General features: G+C 37.6%; 1 protein-coding gene and 1 long non-coding RNA gene across 3 annotated transcripts in view; one reads left to right on the top strand and one right to left on the bottom strand.

Moving 5' to 3' along the window:
* The window catches only part of LOC105513390, a 52,431-nt gene extending 44,598 nt beyond the window's left edge, over positions 1-7,833 (bottom strand). Inside the window, exon 1 of the long non-coding RNA XR_001002017.1 lies at positions 7,668-7,833. This is a non-coding gene — a long non-coding RNA (uncharacterized LOC105513390). The remainder of the gene's footprint in view (positions 1-7,667) is intronic.
* Positions 1-13,902, top strand: part of MEF2C (myocyte enhancer factor 2C) — a 195,427-nt gene that overhangs the window by 7,479 nt on the left and 174,046 nt on the right. For both annotated transcript variants that reach the window (XM_011944249.1, XM_011944246.1), the window contains exon 2: positions 9,531-9,627. The gene's annotated coding sequence lies outside the window, so the exon portion shown is untranslated. The remainder of the gene's footprint in view (positions 1-9,530; positions 9,628-13,902) is intronic.

Raw genomic sequence — 13,902 nt, 5'->3', positions numbered from 1 at the left:
CTTTTACTTAGAATCTTATTTCTTCATTCTGAATCTTGAGTGATAATTTTCAATATAAAATGCATTCCATTTGATATGGATACTCTTTATTTACAGATTTAAGACTACACTAAGTTGGGAAATATTTGTTTATGTACCCTGTCTTAGCACATAGAAAGATGCTTTATCTGTGATTTAATAGAAGAGATAGAAGGCAGAATGAAATTTGCCCTCTAACCCTAAATCTCTCCCCAACCCTTTCAAATTCTCTTTCATCCAACAAGTGGCACATATTCTCTTTAAAGAGTTCTTAAACCCTGTTCAAGACATTTCTGGATAAACAATAACTAATTATACCTCTGGTGACTTTGGTGGGGCAGAAGGGAGAGCACACAGGGTAAGTCTGATTGACAACATAGTCAGTATGGCACAAGGGACATGCAGTGGCTGCATGCCTCATATTGCAAACAGGTAATAGAAAAAGAGACCAGAGGAACAGGTAATACAATGTACAATTTTTTTAAGTGTATAAATTTTCAAGGAGTATCTTAATATTTTGCTGATAGAGAGTTCATCTTCCAATCTCAACATTTTCAGAAACAAAACTGCTTCTTCAAGTAAGAGTCAGGTTTCCCATTTACTTGCATCCAAGGCTTAGATCTGTGTGGACAAATGAAGTGGCTGCTGGCAGGAGGGACCTGAGACACACTGAAAGTGCTCCCTAAAACACCTCCTGACCAACACAGCAGGGTATCTATGGAAGCATGGATATTCCTTCAGATTATGAATTCTTTTCAGAAAACTTTTGAAGAGAGGTTCATTTAAAGTGGTTGCACATTGATACCGTGTCATGGATTAGGCGGCTCAAGTGGCCAGCTCCTCTGATAGAACATAGTTGGAAAGAATTCCGGGACATAAGGGGGTGGCTGAGGGATGAAAGGACCGTAGGTCAGGTCACAACAGTGGAAGGCCCAAAGGAGAAAGAAGCCACTTGTGAAACAGTTACTACTGATTGTCAAAATTGATGCTGGGTGAGTGGAGCATGCCAAAATGAAAGCAGGGCCTACTGAATGTGAGTATAGGGAAGAGAGTGATGTAAAGACAAACTTTCACAACATCACAACTGCGCATATGCTACACAGATAAGAGCACCGATTTAAGAGGAGTTCACTGGGATCTAATAGGAAGCCACTAATTCAACATATTTATGCTCAGTTCCCTTAAATTTAAGATTATATAATGAATAAACAATTTACAAGACGTCTGAGGTAACTAAAAAATAAAATCTTGGAGACTTATTCTGGGCAAATGTGTGTGTCATTACTTTCATAAGTCTGATGAAATCCATTAAGAATACCCCCAAAAAAGTTTATCTAAAGACAATATTATACAGAACACTGACAAGGATAATATAGTTAGCAGTACAACATGTAAGACTTCTTGGTATAATGCATATTAACTGAATAAACATACAACCATAAATATGTTTATATTTACTTTACATATTAAATACTTTACATAAAATAACTGTTTGGAAGCATGAAACTGACAGAAAAGAAAACATCTTTTAAAATATTATTAGATAACTACAACATTGAGATGTTCTCCAGGAATATGGGATAGTTCTTGAAAGTGAAATGGTATACAATAGCTAACATTTGTTGAGAATTTGCTATATGCGAAGCACTAAGTGGCCACAGAAGTACAATTTCATGGGCTTCTCTCAGCAAAATCATTATCATGGGTAGTTCTTGCCACCTTCCCCATTTTACAAAAAGGACATTTAGAAAATTAAGGTCAAAACAGTTATTTAGTGTCTAAACGTGAATTCTGGTCCAGAGTTTCTGAGTCACCCTTCACTGCCATTTTATACTCTTTGAAAAGAACATTTCCCATGCTGTTTATACATGATCTATAACTACTAATTTAGTGAAAATGACTTTTTAAAGAACTACCAGACCTTTTACGAGTGTTACTTGTCAAAACTGTCTGCTTAAAGGCTATACAATTGTATCAAAAATACCTTTGAAATTCCTCTTTTATATCTTCAATTAGTGTCAATTTATGAGACAAATATCAAATCATCTAAAGCTTTATAATCAAATCTTAGTTTTCATCCTGTTTACTACATTTGGCTTGGATTTACTTTTGGCAAAAAATTCATCCTTAATGATTAAGATTTGCCAACAATCAGGCCAGTTTTAAGACTGTGTAGCAAATCCCTGAGGAGATTTCTAAATAGACTCGAGCAAAGACAACATTACTGAAATAAATGAATAGTCTTCTAAAGTGTCTACCTTAAAGAGGATGACATGCATTTAGATATGTATTTCTGAAATATTTTCTGGTGGGACAAAAATATATATTATATTATCCCTATAAGTGAACAAATGTTATGAATACAAGAAAGCAGTATAGCATCACAGCTAAGAGTAGAATATTGGAAACAAACACACTGGTTTTATGTCGTTTGGCACTTACGAACTATGTGGCCCTGGGCAGGTCATGTCAGCACGCATAGCTTTAGTTTGTAAAATCTGTAAAATGGGGACAATAATAGTACATGTCTAAAAGGTTGTTCTTTGAATAAAAGGAAATAAAGTTTATAAAGCAATTAATACAGAGTCTGACAAATAGTGTGTGGCCATTAAATGTTAGGTACTTCAGACATTCATTTCAACCCACATTTTAATAAGATAGTATTATTTTTGTATATATCCTCCAGATATCATTGTATTATGCTGAAGAACATCACTGATTAAAAAGATTTAACTACAAATTTAGTATAAATAAATAAATAAGTAATAGTCCATAGGAAATCTGGCCTTTGGTTTGAGTCTTTGACTCAATCAGTACTTTGGTGAAACTGGTTTTAATCACTGACTTAAATTTAAAAGTTTTATTGAGTTTTGCTTTTAATTCTCACCATATTACAAAATAATTTAGAAACTTCCTCCCAGTGAAAATTCTCTTTCTTCCTAAGAAATTAGAATATTGATATAATTATGTGCCTCCTTGTTCCAGAATATCTATAAAATTATGTATTGAAAGCATATAGAGCTATGCATGATCTTACCTTCTTGAAAACATAACATTTTCTATTATATTGCTTGGTTTAAAATTTAGGATTATAAATAAAACATTTTAGAAATAATTTTGTAAGCTCCAGATAAGTAGAATATAGTCATTCGAAAAATTACCTAGAAATGGCCAGGTACAGTGGCTCAAGTCTGTAATCCCAACACTTTGGGAGGCCAAGGCGGGCAGATTACCTCAGGTCAGGAGTTCAAGACCAACCTGGTCAACATGTTGAAACCCCATCTCTATGGGAGGCAGAGGTTGCAGAGAGCCAAGATCACGCCACTGCACTCGAGCCTGGGCAACAGAGCAAGACTCCATCTCAAAAAAAAAAAGAAAAGAGGCCGGGCACGGTGGCTCAAGCCTGTAATCCCAGCACTTTGGGAGGCCCAGGCGGGCGGATCACAAGGTCAGGAGATGGAGACCATCCTGGCTAACACGGTGAAACCCCGTCTCTACTAAAAAATACAAAAAACTAGCCAGGCGAGGTGGCGGGCGCCTGTAGTCCCAGCTACTCGGGAGGCTGAGGCAGGAGAATGGCGTGAACCCGGGAGCCGGAGCTTGCAGTGAGCTGAGATCCGGCCCTGCACTCCAGCTTGGGTGACAGAGCGAGACTCAGTCTCAAAAAAAAAAAAAAAAAAAAAGAAAAAAGAAGGAAGGAAAAAGAAGTAAAAAGAAAAAATACCTAGAAAGATAGAGAGAATAATGCACATTTTGCCATGCAGTAGCCTTTATTCCTTCTTTTCTAAACTCCTTTGTCTTAACTTGGGGTCTTCATTTAATAACTAACGTTAGCATGAATATCAGATATAAAATTTTTACTGACATTCTCTAAGTTTGTTTTTTTTTCTGTAATACATACTTAATCATAAAATCAGTATGAATCATAAACATCTCAGGTGGGACTTTATTAGAACCAAAAATGCAAAATGACTACGCTTCTATTTTTCAAGAAATGGTACAGTCCCCTAACAGAGCTGTAGCGTTAATCATATGTCTAACAGAACTACTTCTAGGTCCTCTTGAACAGAACTCTCCATTAGGCATTCTGTGGGCTACCCCTTCCCAGCAGGCTTTTGCCCAACCAAGTTGCCATAGATGGCCATCAGACATTTGGAATGACATCAGGAGACAATCTGAGCAGACTCTGCCCTAAAGAATTCAAGCTAGCAGGAGACTAAAGATATCAATGTCATCTTGGCTGACAACAGCATTCCAAAGGTCAACCAGGGTGAAAAGAGGATAGACTCTTGAGTTTTCAGTGCCTTTTTAGCAACCAAGTGGCCAACAAGTATAATAAAGCATCCCCTAAGAAAAAAAAAAAAAAAAAAATTCCTAGAGGCATGATGTCAGCGAAAGGGAAATAAGGCAACCTGTACACTTAAGTCATGGTATTTTAAAACATAAGAAAGTTTTGCCTCTTCAAAGGTAAATCTCATCCTGAACCAATTCCCACCTCTTGGATGACCTACTTCTTTCTGCTGTGATAACCCCACTATGAGTGAATAAGGAACTTAATGGTATAGAAGTGGAAAATCTTTCTTTGCATTAGATTAAGAATGGCTAATTTTTACTGTAGTTTATCACTTTTCCAGCCCTGTGCTTTATGCTGAATAGCTCATTTAATCTTTATAACAAAGTTTGAGGGCAGCACATTTTGTTCCACATTTTACAAATGAGGAAACTGAGGCACAGGGAGATTTAAACCACATGCATAATCATACAGTTACCATGTGATACAGCCAATTGACTTTTGGCCACACAGTCTCTTCCAAGTCAGATCAGCCTTCTCACTCATCAGCCATGGAGAAGTTGAGGCCTTCTACCATGTCTACAGGCACTTGAAGAAGTGAAACATTTTCTCTTAGGATACTGGATTTTAGGGAGAATGGGAAGAATGCTGAACCACATGCAAATGGTAAATTAAGAAGAGAAATAAAGACAATAATTCAAATATAAATGTAAATCTACTCTTTTAAAAGAATTTATTGTTATTAATTTAAAATTATTTAATATTCCTAAGTACTCTTATTTGGACACTTTGGGGATCCTTCACTAAGGGTTAAATTAAAGGGTAGCTACTATAAAAGAGCAGAATTAATACCAACAGTTCACTCCTAATTAACAATAAGATATATAGAATACAAACATGGCATTAAAAACAAAACAAACCCAAAAGACAGAACAAAACAAAACAATAAAACTAACAAGAAAGCTTATGCTTTGTCTAAATCTTCATGATGTATTCTGTTGCCTTATATGTTTCAGATAGTGTAATTTATAATAATGTTTTGTTTGGGCCGGGCTTAGTGGCTCATGCCTGTAATCCCAGTACTCTGGGAGGCCAAGGCAGGCAGATCACGAGGTCAGGAGATCGAGACCATCCTAGCTAACACGGTGAAACCTTGTCTCTACTAAAACTATCAAAAAAAGAGAAAAAATTAGCTGGGTGTGGTGGCAGACGCCTGTAGTCCCAGCTACGCGGGGAGCTGAGGCAGGAGAATGGTGTGAACCCAGGAGGTAGACCTTTCAGTGAGCAGAGATCGTGCCACTGCACTCCAGCCTGGGCGACAGAGCGGGACTCTATCTCAAGAAAAAAGAAAAAGAAAAGAAAAAGTTTTGTTTGTTATTAGCATTCCTGAGCCAATTCCATCCCAGTTATATCATAAGCAGTATATCTGATATCTTTATCAAATTTGAGAAAGATTATGCTTTGCTAACAATTTTTACCTTAGGTAATGCTTTTCCTCCCTGACCTTAAGAAAGCTTTTTAGCTCTTTAAGAGGATAATCCCATTCCCTCAGAATTTTTAAAGTAGAATTACCACAGTGTTATCCCAATTAGCCTCTTAGAAAAGGCATTATATAAATCTATGACACCACCAATAATACATTTTTAGTTTGGGAGATAGTATTATTCCCCATGCTCCTCCTTATTCTTTGATAAATGGAATTTCTTCCTGGAGGAATACTTAGCAGTCTTTTTTCTTGTAAAAGGGTACTCTTGCCTAAAATTTTCAGTCAAGCTGCCTTTCTATAAGATGAACTCGCCTAGAAAGATGTCCTGGTCTGTTACAAAGTATATTGGACCCTGTTAAGGGACCTTAACTTTTTTCCAAATTTATGACATAACTTTGGGGGCATCACTTAACTTCTCTGGGCCTGATTTCTCTTGCCTATAAAATAAATTAGGTGTTTGGCTGAAGTGTTCCCCAAGGTCTCTTTTAGCAGGAAGATAACTGAAATTCTGACTTTAAAGCTTCTCACACTAGTGCCAAGTAACAGAAACTCCAAGAGCGTCCTAAAATGTGGCTGGTATCAGTCATAATGTAATTTATTTCTTCCTTTTCCTTCCTTCCTTCCTTCTTTCCTTCCTTCCTTCGTTCTTTTCTTTTCTTTTCTTTTTAACCAGCATTCATTTTGAACTCTATAGCAGCATTCTCCAGTAGAACTTTATGAAGTGATGGAAACGTTTGACATGTTGCTGTCCAATAAGGGAGACACATGTGGTTACTGAGCACTTGAAATATGGCTAGTGGAACTGAGGGAGTGAATTTCTTATTTTTATCTTATTTTAATTAATTTAAACAGCTACCATCTTGGTAGCCGCTAAATGTTTCAAGAACATGGTAACATAAACGTTTTTACACCTTTGGTGTAACTGAGTATTCCACAATGCCTTTGGAACATCGATATTTCCACCATGCTTGGTGCCCTTGGAACAGCTCCCCAGACAGATGAAGAACAGCACAGATATCTGCATTTAGTGACAGCATTTTTGTAAGACATCCCAGCACCGTTCCCCTGTGTTAACAAATAAAGGGGGTACAAGGAGAAAGGAAGTTTTCTGTTTTGTCTTTAAAGTGTGTGTTTTATCCTGAATACCCTACTTCTTGCTCTACTTTGTGGCTTTTTCCTAGCCAAAACTCACACACGAGTTTTATAGAGCTAGGAGTTGGCTTTTGTTTTTCTGAAAAATAATTCCTTAGATGCTGAGAGCTCAGACTATAAAATCCAAGTTGGGGCCCTTGCTCTTTCCTATTGGTCTGTCAGGTGAAAAACTCCGACTGGCCAGAGCCGGACAGGGGCGGCGGCTAGACCTGCAGAGCCCCTCTTGCCTCCCAGGCTTGCAAAATGGTTGGAGCGCTTCGGGCAGCCTGCGTCACCAGACGTGGACCGTGTGCCAGCGCTTTGTGCACTGTTAATGGCTGGGTTCATTTTACTTGGCCCCTTGTATTTTCGTGGGTCGCTCTGAGCCCATCCCCAGCTCTTTGGGATCTCATTTCTCCAGCCCAGGATCCCAAAACCAGACCAGCAGGACAACTACCCCGGCACTGCCACCGCCCGTTTCCACAGTCCACCCACAGCCGTTGCGCCCTCCTCCATTCCCCAGAGCCCACCACGCACCCTCTTTACCAACAAACCACCGGACGCTTTTCCCCCGGCCGTGACTTCCCCAACCCCCACCTAAAGTCAAGTCGGCACACCCCCTTTCTTCCCCGTGCCAAACCAGCGTGGCCGCCCACTCATCGCACCCAGGTCCAGCAGGTCCCCAAGAGAGCCAGAGTCTGCCTCCTGCTCGCCCGTGGCGCACGCACGTGGCGCACTCACCCCCTACTAGCAGCCTCCGAGCTCTAGAAACACTCCAAGGAAGGAACCCCCGCCCCTTCAGCTCTGTCGGCCCGGGAGAAAAGTGGGTGGGGGGAAGCAGAGACGGGCAGAGAAAAGAGTATATAGGTGATGAGAGCAGTGTTGGAGGGGAGGATCGGCAATAATTGGATGGCGTTGTGGCTGTTGCGCCTCTGCTGAACGCCCAGCCAGCGCGGATTCACTTTTCACACAAATCAACCGGAGGGATTGTTGCTGCCTGCAATCAATAACTCAGCAGAGTGAGTTGCTGAAACCAGAGGCGTCCCTCGTCTGGATCTTTGAGGGCCGCCCGGATTGAGTCCCAGCGCTCTGCTTTCCAAACAAAGACGTGGGCACCAAAACGCAGGACGAGATTTTTAACCCCCACTTCCACCCCGACCCCGGGTAAACCTTTTTTAAAATGAAAAAGCACACACATAGTAAGGTATCTAGAAGAAACAGTTAAAAGGGGAAGTGTGAAAATCCATTCCTTGAATTGAAGGTTTCTGTGATATTTCAAGAAATGGGATAGAGTCAATATTCCGATGAACAACATTGAACAATTTTGTAAGTAAAGGTAAAGTCGCATTAAATTTAGTCATGCATGTGGGTATTTTTGAATCAGCCACACACTTGCAAGCAAATTACTGATCAAGCCTTATTTGGACATACTGATTACAGGAAAAGGAAGAAATGTATCATAATTTGTAGTGTCGTTTTTAAAAATCCTTACCATACCTTCATGTTATTTCATGAAGATTGCATTTCTGTAAGGTGAATAGGCCCTGGGAGATGTGTATTATGATTCTCACTTTAGACTGTAAAATGAAGCACAACTGGAAGAAAGAGAATTCACCAAATCACTTGGTAGTGACTACAAGACCAAGTCTGGACTCACTCACTGTGGGCCTGAGCCTAAAAAAACTAAACTCAACTAACACCCATAAAATAAAACTGGCCAAAATTCTTCATTTCTCTTTGACCCTGAAGCAACTTAAAAATAAACCTCAGAGATATCAACCCAAATATAGAGGCTTTATAAATGATTCTTCACTATGCAAAGTCCTCCTGCTATTACAAACGGGAAAATAGATATTGACCATCCTGGTCTGAAGTGTCTCAAGGCTGGTTCTCTTTTTGGGACTAGCCTCAGTCTGAAGCCAAGGAAACGTTCATTCGTGTGCACAAAGTCATGGAAAGCTAGGCTAAAACAGAAATCAGAACACAGGAGCATTTGTCTGTGCTCAGTACAGTTAAGCATTGCTTGGAAGAATAAGGTATTATTGGTAATAGAATTTATAAACCATACTGAATACACATCACTAATCCCAAAGTATTTTAAATTGGCCTTTAGGCAATGCATAAAATAAGCCCTTTCAGCAACCTCAACTGCATTGCAAACATTTCCCAATTTGACAAATTGTGTTAGCTTCGGATATAACGGATTTTACATTCTTCTGTAATTCTCTATCAGATATAAAACTGAAGGTACAGAAATACAGATAAATATAGAATCCTTAGATATGTGTAAACCCTGTCTTGAAATAACAAATCCTTTGTATATTGCAAATGCTCAATCACAGACAGTCCACATGCTGTATATGCTGCTTGGGTTAATGCTGCACCTAGTGAATTTTTGAAATTTAGATATTTGGCACTATTTATATTGAAGACTGCTATCACAATAAATGACAATTTCAATAATCTTATATTCAAAACACTTTGGTTTAAAATCGAAGTATTGTTACTTCAGATTAGAAGTTTTAGAAATAAATCTATTTGAAAGTACTTTCATATCAGCATTAACAAAACACTATATACTTTTTTGCACTTCCACATTTGAAGGTGCCAAAGAAGAGTTGCAAACTGTGAAGTAACTTCTATGAAGAGATGAAGTAAAGAAGGGAAGGCAAATGACTGTGGCAGTAAAGAAGTGTATGTGGTGAGTGCTCACATTTGTTTTTATCATTTACCACAGAGTTACCATAAAGGTAGAACTGCCAAACTCCTTGACTTTAGGTATTTACAGAATAGACATATATAACAATATTAAAGAGTTAAATGACCACAATACACTTTATATTATAAGCAATGACATACCATTTTGCTTAAAGATCACGTCACCTTTCAGGGCCTACTTTTGCAAGTACTGTATCTTAAACAATCTATTTCATGGGAAGTCCTGTGTATCATCAATACTATAATTAGACAAAGATTAAAATATGTAATGCTATTGGAATTTGTGTCTCACTGCTTTTTAGATCTTTCTAAACTACGATGTTCACTTACCATGTTTGTGTTAAAAGTATACTGGCTGAGGAACAAATACTATACAGTTGAATAATCTTAAGGGGTAGATTAATCTATAGCCTTTCTTCATCTCAGGGTGGGTTGCTGTGGCAACCGCCCCAGTTCACTTTAAAATAATTTTTAAAGCTCACTTCAAGAGCTACACCCAGCGTGGGCCAGGCTTAAAAGCAGGCAGACCCAGTGCACAGGGCTTTAGTGGACCGCTGCTTTAATGTAGGGAAGTAGTGAAGAGAGGAGGATGGAGTAAGATGGTATGCAGCTCTGAACAGAAATTGCAATATTAGCTTTCCCTGTAGTTAAAATCCCGCAAAGCATGCTCTCTGTAACTTCTATGACACTTTAATTAAATATATTGCTAAATATAATTCTTTTGAGGGAAAAACAACTGACTCTATATTTACATTCACAATAAGGCATTTACTATTTAATGTAGGAAATGTTTGGTGATTAGAAAAAAAAAAAAAAAAAGCTGGTACATCAATCCCAGACATAATTTTCTGTTAAAGGAATTGTCACCTATTATTTAACTGGATATATCCTACCTTCCAATTGGTTTAAAGGGTAGAAACATTTTCTGTTTTCCAATCATAGAACTGGAATAGGTTACAGAACTCATTTAACACATAAGCGAACTGAAGCCTAGAAAGGACAAATCCCTTAGTAAGGCACAAATTTTGAACTAGATAGAGAATCCAGGTCTCCTGACACCTAGTACAAGCTCCTCCCTACATGAGAAAATAGTCTGATCCTGACCAAGTATCATTAGATGGCAAGGATCAGGTTGATTTTAGTTAAAGAAAAAACAAAAACAGAAACCAAAAGTCCAGAAGTATTTAAAGAATACAAAGCACATTCTGGATTAACTACTTTGTGGATTACTCATGAATAATTTTAAATCTCAGGTGATTTTCTATTGTATATGTCTTCATATCTCTTCTCTTCTGCTTCAACTCTAAAGGCTCATGGGAAGAAAACTAATGGTAATATTAACTTAGGTCACACATAATTAAGAAGCTAAATCTGCTGAGGGGAAAATCCTATATTTTAAAAGGCCAACTGTGATACATTCCAGATCCAAATTATTTTCAAATTATCCAGTGTGGGGTTATACTTACTTTTGAATGCTTGCAGTATCATTGATAATTATGGGTTTGTTATAATGTTTATTACTAAATAATTAAAATATGAAAAGGTAAAATAAAATAATTTCTTTTTAAAAGAAAATCTAAAACTGAAGTGTACTGTGGTAAACAGAAATACTCTCTATAATTCATCAAAAACAGCAGGGCTGAAATTCATGTTTTGGCTGTGTGTTTGCTCATGTCAAATAGACTGTTGTAATTCACTGCATTAATTTTAGGCATTATGGCAATAAACTTAGATGGTCCTTCAAATGCTTTGCTTTTTCAGGACCTTTGTGAATCTTGAAGAAAATTAATTTTATTTTTACCACCATATGTAGACATACCTTAGTATTCAAAATATCTTTGCCCTTTAAATTTTTGGATTTTCAGAGAAGTTGTACTTTGAATGGAAACCTGATATAGATGCTCTTTGCCATATTATTAAAATGAATTCATGGTAATGGCAAACTCACCATTTGAAAAACTGGCAAACAAAATACATTGTAGATACTATCTGCAAGAAATACTACTATTTCAGATGGTTTTTGCTTTGTGAGTTTGTGATGCATTCCTATAATAAAAGGGAGGGAATGGTCTTAGTTGTGCTGATAGTCACAATGAGGAGCTGGAAGCTTGAAGATTGTTCAGATCTAGTTGTACTTGCCTATAAAATAAATCTTCCCCTTTTAAGTGAAGCCTTGGGACTGTTGCCTAAATGTTGAGCCCACTCTTCTGAGAGAAGCTACTCACATGAAATACCTCCTACATTGAAGCAGGAGGCTTTTTGAACCATACTGTCCTCTTACATTAAAACAGTCGTCTGGAGGCATATTGCTGAACTTAACAGGAAATACAACTAGTCGTTGGGTTAAACGTAGTGCTAAAATGAATTTTCTAAAGTGAGGAAATATCTTCAGTTAGCTAGATATTTCAATATACTCCTGTTGTCTACTCTCATACATTCCATGTTCTATGAATTTTCCCTTCTTGCTTTCACAATATTTTTTAAAAAATTAATTTGGTTTAAACATTTTATGTCATCTGTAATTCTACTGGCATGCAATCTTGTCTTTTAATGATTCTATACTAGTTGATGTTTATCTTTGGCTTTATTGGGCATGGTATATATTAGTAGTTGGTTAGGGCGGGAGGTGCCCAATCTCTAGTAGCCTTTCCTAAATATTAAAGCCTATATATATATATATATATATTAGTAAGCAAGATCAAATGTGGTAAGTGGAGGAAATGTTTGTATGAGTGAATTTTGGTATTTTACCTGAGATTTAAAACAAATTAATTATAAATAAAACTTAGCCACAGTTATTATTCTCTATTATAAAAGTAGCTTCAACTTTGTGAATTTTACTAATATAAAGTGTAAGCTCTGAGCTGTATTAAATTTTTTCAATGAAAACTTACATTTTAAAGAATATGTCATAAATATTCTTTGACCTCACAGGCCAACTGTGCAGGAAGATGGAGGGGATGTAATCTACAAAGGCTTTGAAGATGGCATCGTACAGCTGAAACTCCAGGGTTCTTGTACTAGCTGTCCTAGTTCAATCATTACTCTGAAAAATGGAATTCAGAACATGCTGCAGTTTTATATTCCAGAGGTAGAAGGCGTAGAACAGGTATGCCAATATTATATGACAGGTCTAGATTTTTTTTCGTTTTTTTCTTTTTCTTTGTAGATACAAAGGCTGGAAATAGATGTTAAGGCAAGTATTTGAAAAGAAGTTCATGACCTAGCTTTTTCTTCAAGGGCTAGATTTTGTGTTGCAATTTTTATCAGACTTGAAGTCTCTTATTTTAGAAGTAACTTTAGGCCAGGCACAGTGGCTCACACCTGTAATCCCAGCACTTTGGGTGGCTGAGGTGGGCAGATCACCTGAGGTCGGGAGTTCCAGACCAGCCTGACCAACATGGAGAAAACCCTTTCTCTACTAAAAATACAAAACAAGCTGGGCATGGTGGTGCATGCCTGTAATCCCAACTACTTGGGAGGCTGAGGCAGGAAAATTTCTTGAACCCTGGAGGCAGAGGTTGTGGTGAGTTGAGATCACGCCATTGCACTCCAGCCTGGGCAACAAGAGCAAAACTCCATCTCAAAAAAAAAAAGAAAAAGAAGTAACTTTAGTGTTATGAGAACCTACTATGTGCCAGGTGTTTTGCTCATTTCATTTTCTAATAACACAGTGCATTAAGTCATTCCCGTTTTGCACACAAGGCCACAAGAGACTCAGGGCATATTGCTGCCCTGATTGCACAAAAATTACGAAAAAGTTTTAACATGTAACACAGTGTTTTATAGATGAGATTTAGAAATCTTTGGTGGAAGAACTCTACCACATCATATTTACCAGTTTTTTTTTTGGTGGAGACAGGAGTTTTGCTATGTTGCCCAAGCTGGTCTTGAATTCCTGGCCTCAGGTGATCCTCCCAAAATGCTGGGATTAAGGATTAACACAACTGGCCTAATCTACGTATTCTTAAATATGCAAGCAAGAAGCCAATTAGAAATCATAGTTTGTCATTATACTGAATAGAATTCTAAAGCTTTATGTATAACACAATATCAACATTTTTTTTTTTTTGCCAACTTACCTAAGAAGTATAACACAGCAGCTTGTCATCAGTAATAATGACTCTAATACTGCAGTAATTCTCAACCAAAAAGCATGGCCTTATGGAGAGAGATTATCAAGCAGTGAAGGGATGTGTGGAAATTAGAAATTTCTGACCCACAGAATTTCAAATTCATTCTTTTTTTTTTTTTTTTT

Source organism: Colobus angolensis, unplaced genomic scaffold (genome assembly GCF_000951035.1).
Source record: "Colobus angolensis palliatus isolate OR3802 unplaced genomic scaffold, Cang.pa_1.0 Scaffold23, whole genome shotgun sequence".
NCBI classification, from domain to species: Eukaryota; Metazoa; Chordata; class Mammalia; order Primates; family Cercopithecidae; genus Colobus; species Colobus angolensis.
The sequence above is the reverse complement of the archived record's forward strand: the minus strand, read 5'-3'. Positions and strand labels throughout refer to the sequence as shown.